The sequence below is a fragment of the Patagioenas fasciata genome, chromosome 12, assembly GCF_037038585.1.
Source record: "Patagioenas fasciata isolate bPatFas1 chromosome 12, bPatFas1.hap1, whole genome shotgun sequence".
Classification (NCBI taxonomy): domain Eukaryota; kingdom Metazoa; phylum Chordata; class Aves; order Columbiformes; family Columbidae; genus Patagioenas; species Patagioenas fasciata.
Window position 1 is genome coordinate 21,132,101 of NC_092531.1, and position 15,383 is coordinate 21,147,483.

The following is a 15,383-nucleotide window of genomic DNA, read 5'->3' on the forward strand; positions in this document are numbered from 1 at the left end:
TTTTAAGGTTAATATCTAACATTTCACTACTGAAAAAAAAAAAAAAAGTGGGGGAGTGATCCAAGAGCAGGAGATTCACAACCAAACTCTGGTCATGAATCTCAAAGGTGGAATAAGGTACTGGTGGGAAGAAGCAAGTCTCTGTGATCTGGGAGCATTATGTGTCAGCATGATGGATGCACAGCTCTCACGAGAGGGCACAAATGCTGCAAAAGGGTTATGAGCCTTGGGTTCAAAAGTGAGACAGTCAAGGAAGCAAGCTTTGAAATGAAGTATAATAACTCATGGAGGGAGGAGAAACTACTATATCATAACCCAGCAAGAAAAACGTTGGGAAGAGAGAGAGAAGTGCACTTATTAAACAGCTTATTAAAAGAGAGCCGGAGGGAGAGAGGCTGAGGGCTGTCATGTGGCTTGGGTGGAAGGTGGACACACTGATTCTTCCCTTACTTTAGGCTGGTGATGGTCTCTTCCATGTTAGAGGAAACAGCTTTCTCCTTCTTAAACCTAAAGGGTTTCCTACCTTTTAAAACCTCTTTAAAAACTTCTCCCTCTTCCCCATAGGAACAGCAATAAAGAAAGTGGACCTTAACAACAAAATTGTTTAGCTCTATGTCTCCTACCTTTCTCTCTGGGTAACTGAAATCACAGACTGCACAAAGACTTTCCCTTAGGCAGGAGATGCTGAATCTCCTCTTGCAAGCCTGAAGAGCTTCAAACGCAAGCCCTGTGTTCACCCTCAGGCTTGACTGCTGAGGTACAACAGGTTTTTCAGCCAGAAGAGGTTTTCTCAACTGTGAAGTTCTCAGCAGTTTCCCACCTCCTCCCAGCTGCCATCTGGCCCCTTCACCAGCCGAGGTGTGGGCCTGCAGCAGCAAACCCATTATTTCCTCCTCCCCGAGCACAGCTTTTTCTCCCACTCGAAGTTACCAGCATCCCCCACAAAAAAAGAAAGGCAAAAGAAAATATATCAAAACACATTACAGTCTCTTCAGCACTTGTAACACCAGAACTGCTAAGGATTCAGTTATGAGGTCCTCCTCAAAGTTTTGGGGTGGTTTCTTCAGTTCCTACCATTCCTAGGTGCTTACAAGCTCCGTATTTCTCCCCAGGTCACCACAAACAGCTTTCAAACAAATTCACTCCCAACAGCCTCTTTTCTCTGCCTTGATATCACTTCTCAGTTACTGATGCTCCAGGTGTTTTCCATTTCCTAATGTTGAGCATCACCTCCCCACCGAGCTCCGCTGCCATCATCTGCCTCCTCCACTGCAGCAGCCAGGGGATCCCTGCGAGAGAGTTTCCTAAACTTTCTTGTTTGTTGCTCTCTTTAGGCTTTTCAGTAAATCTGCTCCTTTCTACCCAAACTGCAGTGATATTGACTGCATTGCAGGCACACATACTTTACTCAGGTTCCTTAATTAGCTTCACCCTATTTTAGTTTGTGTAAACCACGTTCTCTTTTTGTTACATAAATTATTTCTTCTCTCTCCACCACTTGTGGTGCTCCAGCCAGTTTGCTTCCAAACCAGAGGGCTAAATTTAATCCCCCACTCCCCATTCAGCTTTCTCCATTTACAGTATTTTTTTAGTCATACTTTTTTTTCCCCTTTCTTTTCTTGCTTTTTTTTTTTCCTTCTTTCCAAGAGGCTGGGCTTCCTTTTCTGTCCATAAGCCCTCCTATTTCCCCCTGCCCCCTGGATGCCTGCCTACCTTTACTCTAAAATCCAGAGGAGGATCCAATACACTTAGTTTGCCAGCTCTTCAAGAGGTATCTAAGGAGGCTGACAGGAGTTTGATGGTCTCTCTTGCAGCCAGTGGCAGCTAATGTGGTCTGAAACCCTCTCTCTCTTTTTTGCCATTCACACACAGTACTTTTCAAGCCTGCTGCTGCTGCCACTGCCTGAAAGGACCTGAAAAACCACACAGGGAATTTTGATTTCTTCTGGGGACCCAAGGAAGAAAAAAAATATCCAGGAAAAACTCATCTGGAGATTGTGAAGAAGACATACAGCAATAGCAAGAAGTGGCAAGCTCTTTCCTTCGTGAACGCCGAAAAACACCTCATCTCTCTGCCAGGTGTATGGGACTTAGATTCTGGAAGCACTGCACTGAACTGTTAAAGGTAACGTCGTGCTTTCCTCCCTTCTCTCTCTTTGGTGTCTTTTCCTTAACTTTCCTATTTCTTTCCTCAGTGCTCTATGAGGTGCAGACTCTCAGTCAGTGGGTTGGTTGCTTCCCTGGTGGGCAGCAAGCAGAGAAATGTGAGAAAAGTTGTAAACTGATGGAGCCTGAGCTTGTCCCCAGAGTTTTCCTTCTGCAAGAGGGAAGCCTGTACCTGGTGTGTCTCTCGACATGATGCTCCTCACCAACAACCCACCTGTTACAGGTAGCAAAGCTACAGCCGGAGGCAACAACCATGTGTTGAGTTTGTTAGTTGGCTTGGAGAAGGGAGGGAAAGCAAGCCACTGGCTTAGGAGGTCCTATAGCCAAAACCACAAGGTGGGAGAGCAGAGACGGGGTTGTCCCCATCCTCGCTCCCCAAAAGACCTTCTGACCCATCAGTGTTTCTTTGTGATGGGTTTCAGCTGCTGCTGGAGCCCTGGTGATGTGTCTGATCCTGCATTTGAGCACTGGGGAAGGAGGTTGCCGCCGTGCTGATTTGTTGCAAGTGTCCTAAATCCCTGCGGGACTTTTTGTGATTATTGCTCTCACTGGTGTCCTTGCTTTGCTACGGGGAAGGCAAAGGGTGATCTCTGAGCTGGAGGGTTGTCAAGCTCTGTAGGGGCTGGCAAGTTCAGCAAGAGAATGGAAAGAGCCTGGATGCCGGCGGGTCTGACAGCGCTCCCCGTGCGGGAGGATGGCAGGGACCAGCGGCTGGCAGCGTCTCCTGGGTTATTGCCAGTTCGCTGCTTCGGGCGTTACTCACTACCTGCCCTCTTTCCGAATCCACTCGCAGATGAAGCATATTTTTAGCGGTAGTTTGCAAGGAGCTGAGGTCTTCAGCAGAAGTGGACAGAGCAAAAAAAAAAAAACAAAGCTTTTTTTTTTCAGAATTTCTATCAGAAATTTCTTTTTTTCTTTAATTTACTGCTTTTGAAGACTTTTTGTTTGATCCTTGTACTACATAACTTTCTGCATGTGGCAGAAAGCAAGCATTTTAACCTTTCCCTTTTGAATTGTTTAGCCAAAAAACTTCAGTTTGAAAAGCTTTCCTAGCTCTCTAAAATAGCTTTGCCAGATGTGGAAAGGGGGGAACATCCCACAATGAAATAGTTGGGAGAAAGGAATTTTTAAGCATTCCTCACTACTTTGGTTTTCATCTATAGGCTCCCAATAAGGAATGTTGGCTGGGCAAAGGGGCTGGTGGTTTGGGGACTGTTTGGCGGGTTTTCAGACCCTGCAAAGGAGGGCAATCCCACATGCTTTTCGAAGATGAGCTGCTTCTTTGCTTTGGTTGTTTGATGTTATATTTTCCTGCTGGCTTCAGAGGCTGTGTCTGCCTGATAGGTCAAAGGGGAGAAGTTACCCCTTTCTGAGATGTTTCGAGTTGCTGTCAGGGCACAGAAAGCAGAGGCGTCGCCTCCCACCACCACTGGTCGAGCAGAGGGTGAGGGTCGGAGATGCACCCACGCTGGTTGAGTGCTCTGAGCAGTCTTTGGGGGGAAAACTCCATCTGTTCCACTTGAACTGCTGTTTAATGTTTCCTATAATCACCTCCATGTACAGTAGCAGGGTTTGACAGCAGCACGAGGGCTGGAGGATGGATGGGCGAGCGAAGAGAGCAGATGAGTAGGAAGGAGGGATTGAAAGAGAGGAGGGAAAACCTTACTAAGGAAAAGAGGATATTAAATAAAGTTCAGCAGACTTAGCACTGTCAGAGCAAACAGCAGCTCATCACCATAAAATACTACCTAATCAGTGAGACACATTAAGGGTTTTAGAGGAGAAGAGGATGAATGGTATCACTTATAAGACAGAAATGAACGAATGAATGAATGTGTAGATGAAAAGAGAGACGAGACTGGTTTTCAGTGCTCTGGTATCACCCGGGGATGCATGTGACAGTCAGAAACCCTGGGGACTCCAAAATCCACTCCGTTATTGGTCTTTTCTCTCCTCATCTCTCTCTGGGGCAGATCCTCTGCAAACGTAAATTGCACAGATCCAGTGACTTCATTGCCTTCCCATGCTGACTTACGCCCAGCAGGGATGTGGGCTGGTGGAGGGCCAGCTGGTTCCATCTTATAAATCAGCAGGACCTTTCTTAGCTGCCTGAGACATCTTTTCCATCACCACCCTTCTCTGTCTCCTCGCTTCCCTCTTTTCCTTGCCAGTGGTGGGACAGCTGCTCTACCACAAGACAGCCTTCCCCAAGCCGCTCTCTTCTTCCTCCTCCTCCTTCTCCTCCTTTTCTCGCCCCCCCACCCCCCTAAAGCCCGCCACAACCTTCATGTGTGAAACAAGCCGGGCTGTGTGTGCCGCTCTCAGGCAGCTTCCCAGAAGCAGCAACAAAAGCCGTGTTCATAGCGGGTCTGGACCACATACGGAGCCAGCGCACGACGGCTGCTGAGCAGCCCAGAGCAGCCGGGGCTGTTTAAAGAGTGAAAGAGAGAGAGACGGCAAAGAGAGGGAGCTGTTATATATTTAAAAAAAAAAAAAAAAAAAAAAAAAAGGAAAAAAAAATACTTGAGCTCAGTACAACAACGGAAACCTTACAGTTTACTTTTAAAAACTCAGTGCTTCCTTGTGAGAGGGCAGAACAGCTCAGCCTGTGTGCGGAGCGGGGCTGCGGGCTCTGCCTGTGTGCACAAGGGTGGGTGTGTGAGCACTGCCTCTCCTCTCCTCTCAATGGACTCACAGTATAAATCTAAAGAAGCTTTTTGTTGGCCTGATGAATAGGCAGGGGGTTTTGTCGTGCTACCCGCTCAACCTTTTTTGAGACGCTTCACACTGAGATTTTTTTTTTTTCTTCTCTGGGTGCTTTTCATTGGGCTTTTCCTTTTTAATAAAAATTTCCATTTCTCCCTTGCTTGATATTCACCCTCCTCAGCGATTGCTCCATACAGATCAGGGAGCAGAGAGGTAGGGAGAATTATGAGAAATTCCAGAATCATTTGACTTGGGTTGAATGAGCCTACATGTGCTTCAGCTGTTGAAATGCCTGGAGATGTTAAGTAGCAGCCCTATGGACCACCTCACTTCAATTTCCTTCCCCTGCTTTACAAGCCCAATCATGGTGCAATTTGCTTTAGTGATCTAACGCTCCCGATGGCTTCAGCCCATTGACTGAGGTGGCCCCATGACTGAGCGAGGGTGAGGGAGATGATGTGACTAGGGCACGTTGGCCACGTCCCGAAGCCCAGAGCAACCAGGTCTCCATCCCCACAGTGTAAGCCACATGGAAGCAGCCTGGGAGCAAACTTTGCCTGTGGGTTTCCATGGCTCTGTCTTTTCCTGGGGCTGGCTGAGGAGGAGACCTTGCTGGGCTTGGGAGCTGGAGGGGAGGATGGAGCAGAGGCACAGAAACGGCTCTGCTGAGAGAAGGGAGAAAGAGATGAAAGCAAGCGAATGGGATAACCCGACAAGCATAACCATCTGGGGTTTCACCTTTTGTAGTTACTCCTTATGTCAAGCAAGGCATGGCAATTTATGGCTTTTCTTTAAACCCCAGTGCAAGCCAGAGGACACCTGTGTCAGTTGAAGTAGGGGGAACCTTGGGAAAGACCCAAAATTAAGTCAGGTGAGGACTTGTGCATCACTGCACAGTTCCTCCCATGCTGTCATCATGTCCTGAGAGTGTGGAGGTTTATGATGGAAAGAAGGAGCAGTGATTGCTGTGAAGAACTTGGGTGATGGGATGTCCTGGGAAAGGCAGTTTGGTGCTGTTTGACCTGTCAGCTGCACTCACCATTAGTTAGTGATGCACCATGTGAACCTTGAACATGGGGATAGTCCTGGTTGCCACTGTGTTACCAAGGGCCTATGTGGGAGCCAGGGATCTTCTAAAGGACCTTGGTGCTGCAGAGGGGCATGTCCTGAAGGAAAGTCACTGACTTCAACAGAGACCACATTGGGCAACATGAGATACAACGTGGCTGCTCTTACAGACACCCTTTTATTGCAGGGACAAAGTGATCAGGACAGGAAATTTCTTCTGGCGTGGTAGTGTTCACAGCTTAGGCCTGAGAGGAGTAAAACTGTCTATTAAGCCATGCCCAATAAACCTAGCTTACACTAGCTGGAGAATATGGAATGTAAATACCCATGCTTCAAGGCATAAGGTAACCACTAAATGCCTAGTGTAAAAAAGAAACTTCCTCCTCAGAAATTTATTCCCTGTTTTTCAATGATGGGAACTTTGTTCTGAAGCTGCTGTCTTGCCCAAGATGGGATACTGGCCTGGACACACCATTGGTTTCATCTGGTCTGGTAGTTTCCATGTGCCTTTGGCTTCCCAAATGCCCTTGGTTAGCACTGGGCAGAGGACTTGGACACTTTATCAGCACTAGTGTAGAAAAACAGTGAAGGACAGAAGGAGTTGTCTGTGATGGCTACAGAAGATACAGATTTGACTTAATAGGTGAGAAATTTAAATTGGAATAATGTGTTAGGAAAAAAAGATCTGATGAGGAAACTATCAAGAAACAACCAAGGAATGCTTCCTGATGGAGGTCAGATCACTGGCTGGAGAGAAAAGGTGTGTAAAGAAAACACAGAGGCCAGCAGCTGATAAACAGGTGAAAATGATGATGCTGATCACTTCGAGCTGGAGCTCCCATCCGTTATTCACATCTCCACCAGGAGAGCAGCCGCTGTGCTGGTGACTGGGTAACCTGTAATCCACAGCAAAGCCTGCTGCTCCTGCTGGGATCCTGCACAGGATTGGGGATAAATACCCCACCACAACCCTGGAAATCCCCGGGCACCACAGGCTTTGCACAGGGCAGGGGCAGATTCAGTAGTTTTGCTGCCACAATTCTGTTGAGTTCAGAAGATTACTCTAGCTTAGCAGTTCTGTGGTAAAGCAGCCATAGATCTAAGTGTAATTAACATTACATCATCTGTACCACAGTTTCAAGGTTGAAAAAATCACGTAGTCCACATATTGGAAATTACAGGATGGCTTTCATATGAATGATTAACTGTCACTATTACCCCAGAAAAACAGTTTCTATGGTGTTTGGTGTATAAATAATACCCTGTACCTCTATAACGCTCAGCTTCAAAGTAATACTTCGGTGCTGTACCATAAAGAGTATCCTCCCATTCTGTAATAACCAGTCTGTAAATGATGTCTTTTCCTCTGTTGTAAATTATACCATGCAGTTACTGCCACTGCTGCTGTTGCATTCAGTCTGGTTAGTAAATAATACTCTTTCCCTACCGTTGTATCTGGGGTTTAAATAATACCCTGTCCTCATACAGCAGTTGGCATGTGAGTGTCACCCTAATCCTGCTCGGTGCTTTGGAGTGCACGGAACAGGCTGCTGCTGCAGAACAAATTGCAGCCTTCTTCTCTGTAGTATTTGCCCTCTAAATATTACCCTGCTGTTTTATATAGCACTTACTGTATAAATAATACCCTGCTGCCTCTTAGTAATTGGTATGTAAGTGATACCGTCAGACTGCAGGGTACTTAGTCTGCTAATACTGCCTGTTACACTGGCAATAGATAACACAGTAGGGCTGTGCAGGGGAGGATGCTGGGCTCCCATCTCAGCCCCTTGTCACTGTTGTTTGGGCCTTGTCTCCAAAACCAGGGTGTTCAGCAGCAGCAGAACTGGAGCTATTCTGCAGCCGTCACTGCGTGTCAGCAGAGAAAGGGGGTCATGCCTTGGCTTGGCCAGCTAGCCCATGCGATCTTGACCCTTCCTGATGTCCTTCAAGATCACGAGATGCTTTGCCAGACATAGGTCAAAATCCTTGTCCCTTTACAATTCCCAGATCCCTGCAGTTTTCCTGCTGACAGCGCAGATCACCTTCCAGTCTCAATGTACAGTTTGCTGCCTGTTATAGGAGAGCGTGAAATGATTCAGCGGCACCGACAATGTTGAGTTGTGTTTAGCAGAGGACAGAAGGGTCTTCATTGCTCTTTTTGTTCAGCTATGAATCTGTCCAGTGTTTTGAAATACTACGGACCAACCCTAAAGTGTCCCTCAGACTACAGCACTCTGTAGTGTTGTACCTATTTCATCTGTGTAATTATTCTCATATGAGTACAATGATGAGCATGTGTACCTTTCTTTACACCTTTCATAAGTAGGTGGATACTGTTCTGGACCATTCTCTCACTTCTTCTCTGGTTTCGTCCAGTTTCATGTAATTGCCACTGGTCTTCTGCTTTGAATAAGTGCGTCAGACAAACATAAACCCAGGTGCTTTGTGAATATTATGCTCTGCCCTTTCTTTCCTAGGTGCTAAGGCCTCCTGCTCCCCCTGTATCCTCCATGGCAGCTCAGTTGTTCATTTGTTGTTGGAGTGAAGGTATTTTGGCAGCTTCAGAATCTGTCTAGTGTCAAAGAAAATTGGGTTTGCTTGGTCTTAAAATGCAAACATTTCTTTAATACTGCAGTATAAGAATTGTGCCTTCATTATATGTATCAGTGAAAGTGAACACAATTAAATATGTTGATTGGCACCTTCTCTTCAATCCTGGAACAGTTTATTTCCAATTTATTTTATTCTTAACTGGATTGTTCTTTGTTCTGCAATGGCAAATGCAGCTGAGTGTTTTTATGTAGATCTGTGGTGCCTCATCCATCAGAGATGTCTCTCTCATCTGTGCTGTTGGTGTAATTAAACAATAATATTTCAAAACTGATTGGGTATCATCAGGGTCATTAAACAGTCAGATAGCTGATTCGATTTATCTCCCTTATAAAATTATGTCCTTCTCCAGAAGATGCTTTAGGGACTGATGACCATGTTTTGCAGAAGCAGCAAAGTGCCTGAAGACACGGAGAAGCACTTCTGCAAATTCCATTACATGCCTTGTTCGGCCATTTGCATCTTTAAATTCTGAAACACCATGGACAATTTGGCAGGCTATTAGAGTTTTACTAAACAATTTTGACACTCCCAGAAACCTCACAGTGTCCATGTGAGAGCACACCGTACCTATTGCTGTTGTGCCAAAACTTGTAATTGAGATCTTTCAGAGCTCAGTTTAGAGACCATCTGCTAATTTTGTTAAGGACCAGCAGCCCTTGCTTCTCTTGCTCTCCAAAACACTTGCTTATACTTCTTGTTCTCCTGTATGACACCTGTATGGTAGGAAGGAGGTCACATTGAGTCTTTCAGAGAGAACCACAGAGCAGACAGCCCAGGGGGATAGGAGGTCCAGCATGACTTTTGAACATCCTCAGTGTTGCACGGGGGGCTTAAGAGCCTGGGGCCACGAACCAGTCTTTGAGGACCAGAATGAATATCAGCTGTAGCCCCTCAGCTCTCTATTATACTTCCATTAAAAATCATGGACTTAGGAGTATGACTCAGTCAACAATGTTTGCAGGAATGCTCTCTAAATGTTAGACAATATTTTTATTTTGAACATTTAGCTGTCAACTAGTTTTACTGAACATCTCTCCCGTTGTGTGGTTTATTTAAATGGTGTGGATCAATGTGTGCTGATGGTTTTTCAGTTTTAGCTATGGAATTACCATGATCTGCAGACTGCTCTGCAACAAATATTATATATGATTAGATCCAGTTTTTATATTGTGTGTAAAAGCCAAACAGGAATTTTCTTGCTATGTTGTCTTATGGAATTAATTCTTCTGTCTGAAAGCAGAGTGCTTGGTACAAACTTGTGGGGATTTGGACTTCCTTTTCAGAGCTCTCCCTGCTGTTCATTTGAGATTTGCAAGCAGTTACTTGTCTAGACTAGATTTTAATACCAGAACTCATGCTTAATGTTCATAACCTCAGAAGTAAATTGCATCTTTTCTACTGATTCCAGTGGTATCTGGATCTGGCCACCAGATAATTTACCTGCCCATCTTATTGGAAGAATTACAAGAAACTTTGGTTAAAATAGGTCATAATTATTGGTTGCTTTTGAATTGGTCTCTTATGCCAACAGTATAAAACAAGTTTTACTTCTATACAATTTCTCTTTGTGAGTTTCTCTTGTGTCTGAGTTGAAATACCAGTTTAGCATGCTCCAGTATCCATTTTAAAGCCCACATCTCCCCATCAATGCTGGAGAGTATTTGCTGTTTTGAAACACTTTGCTAGGCAGTTATTTTGCCTACAAGAGGATCTGTGTTGGTGCCTTTCTGTTGCCCAAAATGGGTGCTCTGTTGGCTTTAAGCTGTTCCACGGACCTCTGGAAAAACATGGAGGGCTTCTACAAAGTCTGGGCAACGTTTTGGCTCTCTCCCTCAACCACATCTCACACACAGGAATTTATTTGCCTCTCAGAAAACCTGTATTCCTATCTAATTGCTGTTTTGGTTTCCAACATACCTTGCTTTGTCTTTTGAAGGTATGACAAATGGACTTTGCTTATCAAACTGTAGATTTAGCAGCTGTGGCTCTCCAAATGTCTGTGGTTTATGTTAAGGTTAAACTTCTTTCCTTTCACAGTCTACACCTCACAGAATGATTTTGTATTTCATGCAGGAAACTTGCCTTTATTTAGGGTCCCCATGATGTCCCCAAATTCACATTTGTGCTCTCTAGGCTTGGTCAGCAGCATGCTTTTGAGACTGCAAGATCTTTAAGGCAGGGACTGTTGTTTGCCTGTACTGGGGTAATTCAGTGGAGCCCTGAGATTTGAGCTGTAATGAAAAGGTTATTGATATCCATCCATTGACCCTAGAATGAAACTAATTTTGGAGAGGCTAATTGTTTCCATCTTGCTCTCTCTTTCAATGTCACATCAGCACAGTTGCTTCCTAAGTAATATCATACCTATCCTTGTTTATAAATTCATGCATACGTAGATAGCAAGCTATATATATACCTAACATACATAACAGGTCAAAGAGTTAGACTGTTTTTAAAGTTCAATGTTTCTATTCTTCAGGCTAGTCTCCCCATGTGTTTGAAGGGACCAGAGCTATTGGTGTGGGCAAAGTTTTGTGAAGACACTGGGATGTCCTTTAGAAAGAAAGCAAAAGGCTGTGATTCAGTTTTGGGTTGAACAATAGTTCTCATGTGATTAAAAAGTATTGGTTTATATTTGTTGCTAGTTTCGCAAAGTGTTTATTTGAATAGTTTTCTTGGCAAAGTTTTGAACTGACCCAAAATGGAAATCTTAGACAGGGAACTGAAACTCTTCTACCAATTATTCCCTCTGCCATGCTGAGGAGTCCTGTTATCTTTTCTACTGGGTGAATGAATACAGCACCCAGAGACAGACATCCATGTTCATGGAGGGGCCAGTGGCTATAAGAGGACAATTTCTTAGACATCTTTTCTATCACATTGCTGTTCTCTTTCCAACTCACCACCAGTCTCATAAAGTAGGGCTAAAAGCTGTTGAGGTCTCTGATGGATGGTCTTCTCTGTGGCAAACCCAAACCAAGCCTGTTTGGCTGTGAACTATTTTGTCGTTATCTTATTTCTTTTCTTGTTTTGTCTTCCCCTGTACAATTTGTCTTGGTTCAAAAACATCACTATAGTAGAAAAAAACAAGAGGAAGATTTATTTTGTGCCTGTAGTCCCCGTTGGTTTCTTCCCAAGAAGAAAAGAACAGGCTGAACCAAAGGCAGGAATTACTGTTTGGATAAAGTGACTTGACAAGTGAATAGGAGCAGTGGATGAGTGTCTGTGCCCAAAGGGACTGCCCCAAGCAAGGAGAGCTGAGCATCCCTCAGTGTTCCCAACATGGTGAAAACCCCACAGAACTGGGGCAGGACGGGGCACACGACTGCACTTTGAGGTACCTCCATCCCCCAAAAGGAATGGAGCAATGTTAAAATAAACAGGGACCTTATTGATCGAGCCAATTGAGTTAAATACACAGTGTATGTCTTGGCTAAGAGGGAAGAAGGCATTGCATGCCAGAACAGTCTCCTGGTACGTGAACAGTTTGAGCACACAGAAAAGGAAGGAATTGTACAAGGATGCAGGGCTACCAGGTGTCATGAGAGGGCATCGGCTGGGGGAGCGACTGAGGATGAATATAAAGGAAAAACCTGAAAGAAGAGGTAGCCTGGTGAGATTTACAGGAAAGCCCCTAGTTTGTACAGCCAGACGGTAGCCATGGACACTGTCCTTGCTCAGCACCCAGCTGCTGTGACTCAGTCCCTGCAAGGGAGGTGAGGGGCAGCGGGTTGTTATAGCCCATACAATCTTCCACTGCTGCTAAAACTGCCAAGGGGGAGACAACATGGGCTGGGAGAGCTGGTCTAGGAGGAAATGAGAGGAGGCAGCAATCCATTTTCCTGCAGTCATGCATGAGTTGGTTCAGGGGGTGCAATGCCCAGCCGTTGATTGAGCTTTCCTAGAACCAGAGATGAGAGTGAAAAGCTGTTTCTCTTTCTTAATCCTTCCTGTACCATTCAATCTCCAAGCTGGCGTGGCTGTTTTATGCTCGGTCTCGTTGTCAGGGGTTTGCTGGCAGTGGAAACTGAGAAGTGTGAGAGTCTTCATCCACACAGCCCAGGCAGCAAAACCCCCTTTATAGTCTGAGTGTGGTCTGTGGTGTCTGTGCTGTAAACTGGAAGGCAAAGCCAGCCAAGCACCTCCAGAACTGGAGTTGATCATATCAGTCCCAGACAGCAGAAAACTTTGCTGAAAACCTACTTCAATATCTTGGTGAAGATCCGTTTTCAGGCTCAGAGATGTGTGAGAGGCTTCGTCAGTGGCAGCAAAACCAGCACTTGCATTCTGTTTGGGAGTTCACTTTATTGTCAGAAAAAAAATCTGAAGTCCTAGTGACTAAATGCTTGTCAATCAAAAAGGAAAAGCTCTTTCACTCCTAGGAGAGTCTCTCTGTTTGCCTGCACAAGCGGGGCACATGAACGTTTGATATGCATGTGCCTTTCTAAGGAGTAACAAATAGTTTGAGCATCTAGAAACAGGAGAAAATAGTGATACATTGCTTCTCCACTGAAAATGCCAGTGATTTGCTCAGTAGGAAAAGTTGTTTCTATATCTTGTGGGGTTATGGAGTAAAAAAAATAAAATGTCAAGAGATTGGTAGATTTCAAATCTTGCAGGTTATTTATGGCAAGTACTAACACTCGCATGGACCACTGGCACTACATCCTCAACAGCACATCTCCCCACTTTCCAGACAGCAACCAGAAAGCCCCAGACCCTCTTCCATGCCATCTGCCCTTTTGTCTTCCAGGTCATCTCAAAGGAAGGATCAAGTCAAGATTCCAGCTTCCCAGCAAAACTAAACTGTGCACATCTTGAATTTATGAGACAGGAAATCTACTTGGGAGGAAAGCTGGGGCTGAAACAGCCTCGTTTAAGTAAATCTAAGCACAGTGTTTACACAATGTCTGGAATTAATGCAGAGAAAACTTTCAGGTGCCAACTTTGGAAAGAGAAAATGGGGAGCAAAAAGAGACAGATAGTGAGACTGTGATGAAGCTGGAAGCTCTTCCTCCAGGTTGGATGGAAGGTTACTTTTACTGCTGTGAACCACCAGCAGCATGCTATACTCGGTAATGCGAAAGCCAGATAGAATGTATTTGCTCGCCTATTTCTTTTATGTCCAAGCTGTGACAGTGTGAGGATGTTTAGTATTACCAGCAATGTATCTTCCCAGCATGTGTGGCCTCACCAAAGATCATGGTGCAGCATGATGCATGTAGCACATCAGTAGAAGGTACAATTAGCAAGCGGTTGTTGCAGCCTGTGTATCTTGAAGAGGTGCCTGCTCACATGAAGGGACACTAATGCGAGCTGAGGCTATGTACAATATTACACATGACTGTACCAATGAGAAACATGGTCACACTACATGTTATTAGCATGACCCAACTGTGCAGTTATTACAGAAGTCCTACAGCTGTTCGCATAGTTTTGTGGTTCTCACTTTGAATCTCCTAAGTTTATTGACTTTCCAAGCCAGCATGATGTTTTCTCTCTACCTGGAGCATGGCAAGAAGAAAAATCTTTACAACTGTGAAGCTTACAGGGACCGTTCATGATGTTTCTTCCAGTCCTGCCAATGGCCTTGTTAGGTGAACTTTCGCATCACATTTTTTAGGAGCATTTATGTGGTATGCAAGGCAATTTTGGGTAGCAGAGTGTTAACAGATATCAGATTTGGGCAGTAGTTAGCAAAGTAAAAGAAGACTTAAGTTTCCATGCCTATGAATTCTGTATTAAAACATGATTTCAAAGGTGTTACAAATTTCTGGAAAAACAGCCTTCTGAAGGGCTGAGCTGGGTCAGAGCAGAAGCAAAACAAGGCAGAAGATGACCACAGAACTTCTCCCAGAGTAGAAGTGCTTCAGAGATTTGCTTCTCTGCAGTCACATTTGCATCTTGTTCTGTAGCCAGGGAGGGACATTTTCTCATTTTTAAGGCTGCTTCTTTGCACAAATAAGGTTTCAACCTACTCGTGAAACAAGTGAAAAGTCAAATTCTGCACAAATGAAAATCCCCAACGCAGCCTGAACATCATTCACACACTCCAACAGGGCCATGGGCCATCCCTCAACTGGGACAAGCAGCTCCTGTCAGTCAGCTGAGCTTTACCCATCCCACGGCAGCTCTCTCGGCATCTGAAGGGGACCTACGGCCTGTTGAGTTGATGCCTGCTTGCAGCAGGTATAACAGTTATGTGGTGATCTAGAGAGGCTTTACCAGGTTAATGAAAGGAGGGTTTTCCAGGTCCCTCATTTTTCTCTGAGCTGGCAATGGCAAAGTTGAGAGCCCCTTGGGGACAACTACAGAGATACTGCTTGCCATTGTAGGAAAGAAACTCACACTGCCAAAGCTCAATTAGAATTGAAGCTGGCCAGTACTGTGGAGGACAATAAAATCAGCTTTTTAAAATCTATTAATGGCAAAAGTCAAACTAGAAATAACATTGTCCCATTGCTTGATGAACATGGTCACCTTATTAACAAGGACATAGAGAAAGCCGTTTAATGCTTTCTTTGCCTCAGTCTTCAACACTGATGGTGGATTTGGGCTAGAAAACCATGTCTGTGAGAACGATACATTCCCAATTAACCCAGAACTTGTATGGGATTTGCTACTCCAGCTAGATGCCTTCAAGTCTATGGGGCCTGATGGTATTCATCCAAGAGTGCTTAAAGAACTGGCTGATGTCATAGCAAGACCTCTTTCCATTATTTTTCAATGCTCTTGGGAATCTGGAGAGGTTCCAGAAGACTGAAGCTGGCAAACATTGTCCCAGTCTACAAGAAGGGCAACAGGGATGACCCTGGCAACTGCAGGCCTGT

The 15,383-nt window shown here is 44.8% G+C and overlaps 1 protein-coding gene across 2 annotated transcripts in view; it reads left to right on the plus strand.

Annotated features, from left to right (window-relative positions):
* The first annotated feature begins 1,636 nt into the window (after positions 1-1,636).
* The window catches only part of ACAN (aggrecan), a 50,415-nt gene continuing 36,668 nt past the window's right edge, over positions 1,637-15,383 (plus strand). The window contains exon 1 of one of the 2 annotated variants that reach the window (XM_065847730.2): positions 1,637-2,125. The gene's annotated coding sequence lies outside the window, so the exon portion shown is untranslated. The remainder of the gene's footprint in view (positions 2,126-15,383) is intronic. The other variant, XM_065847731.2, reaches the window with a different exon arrangement.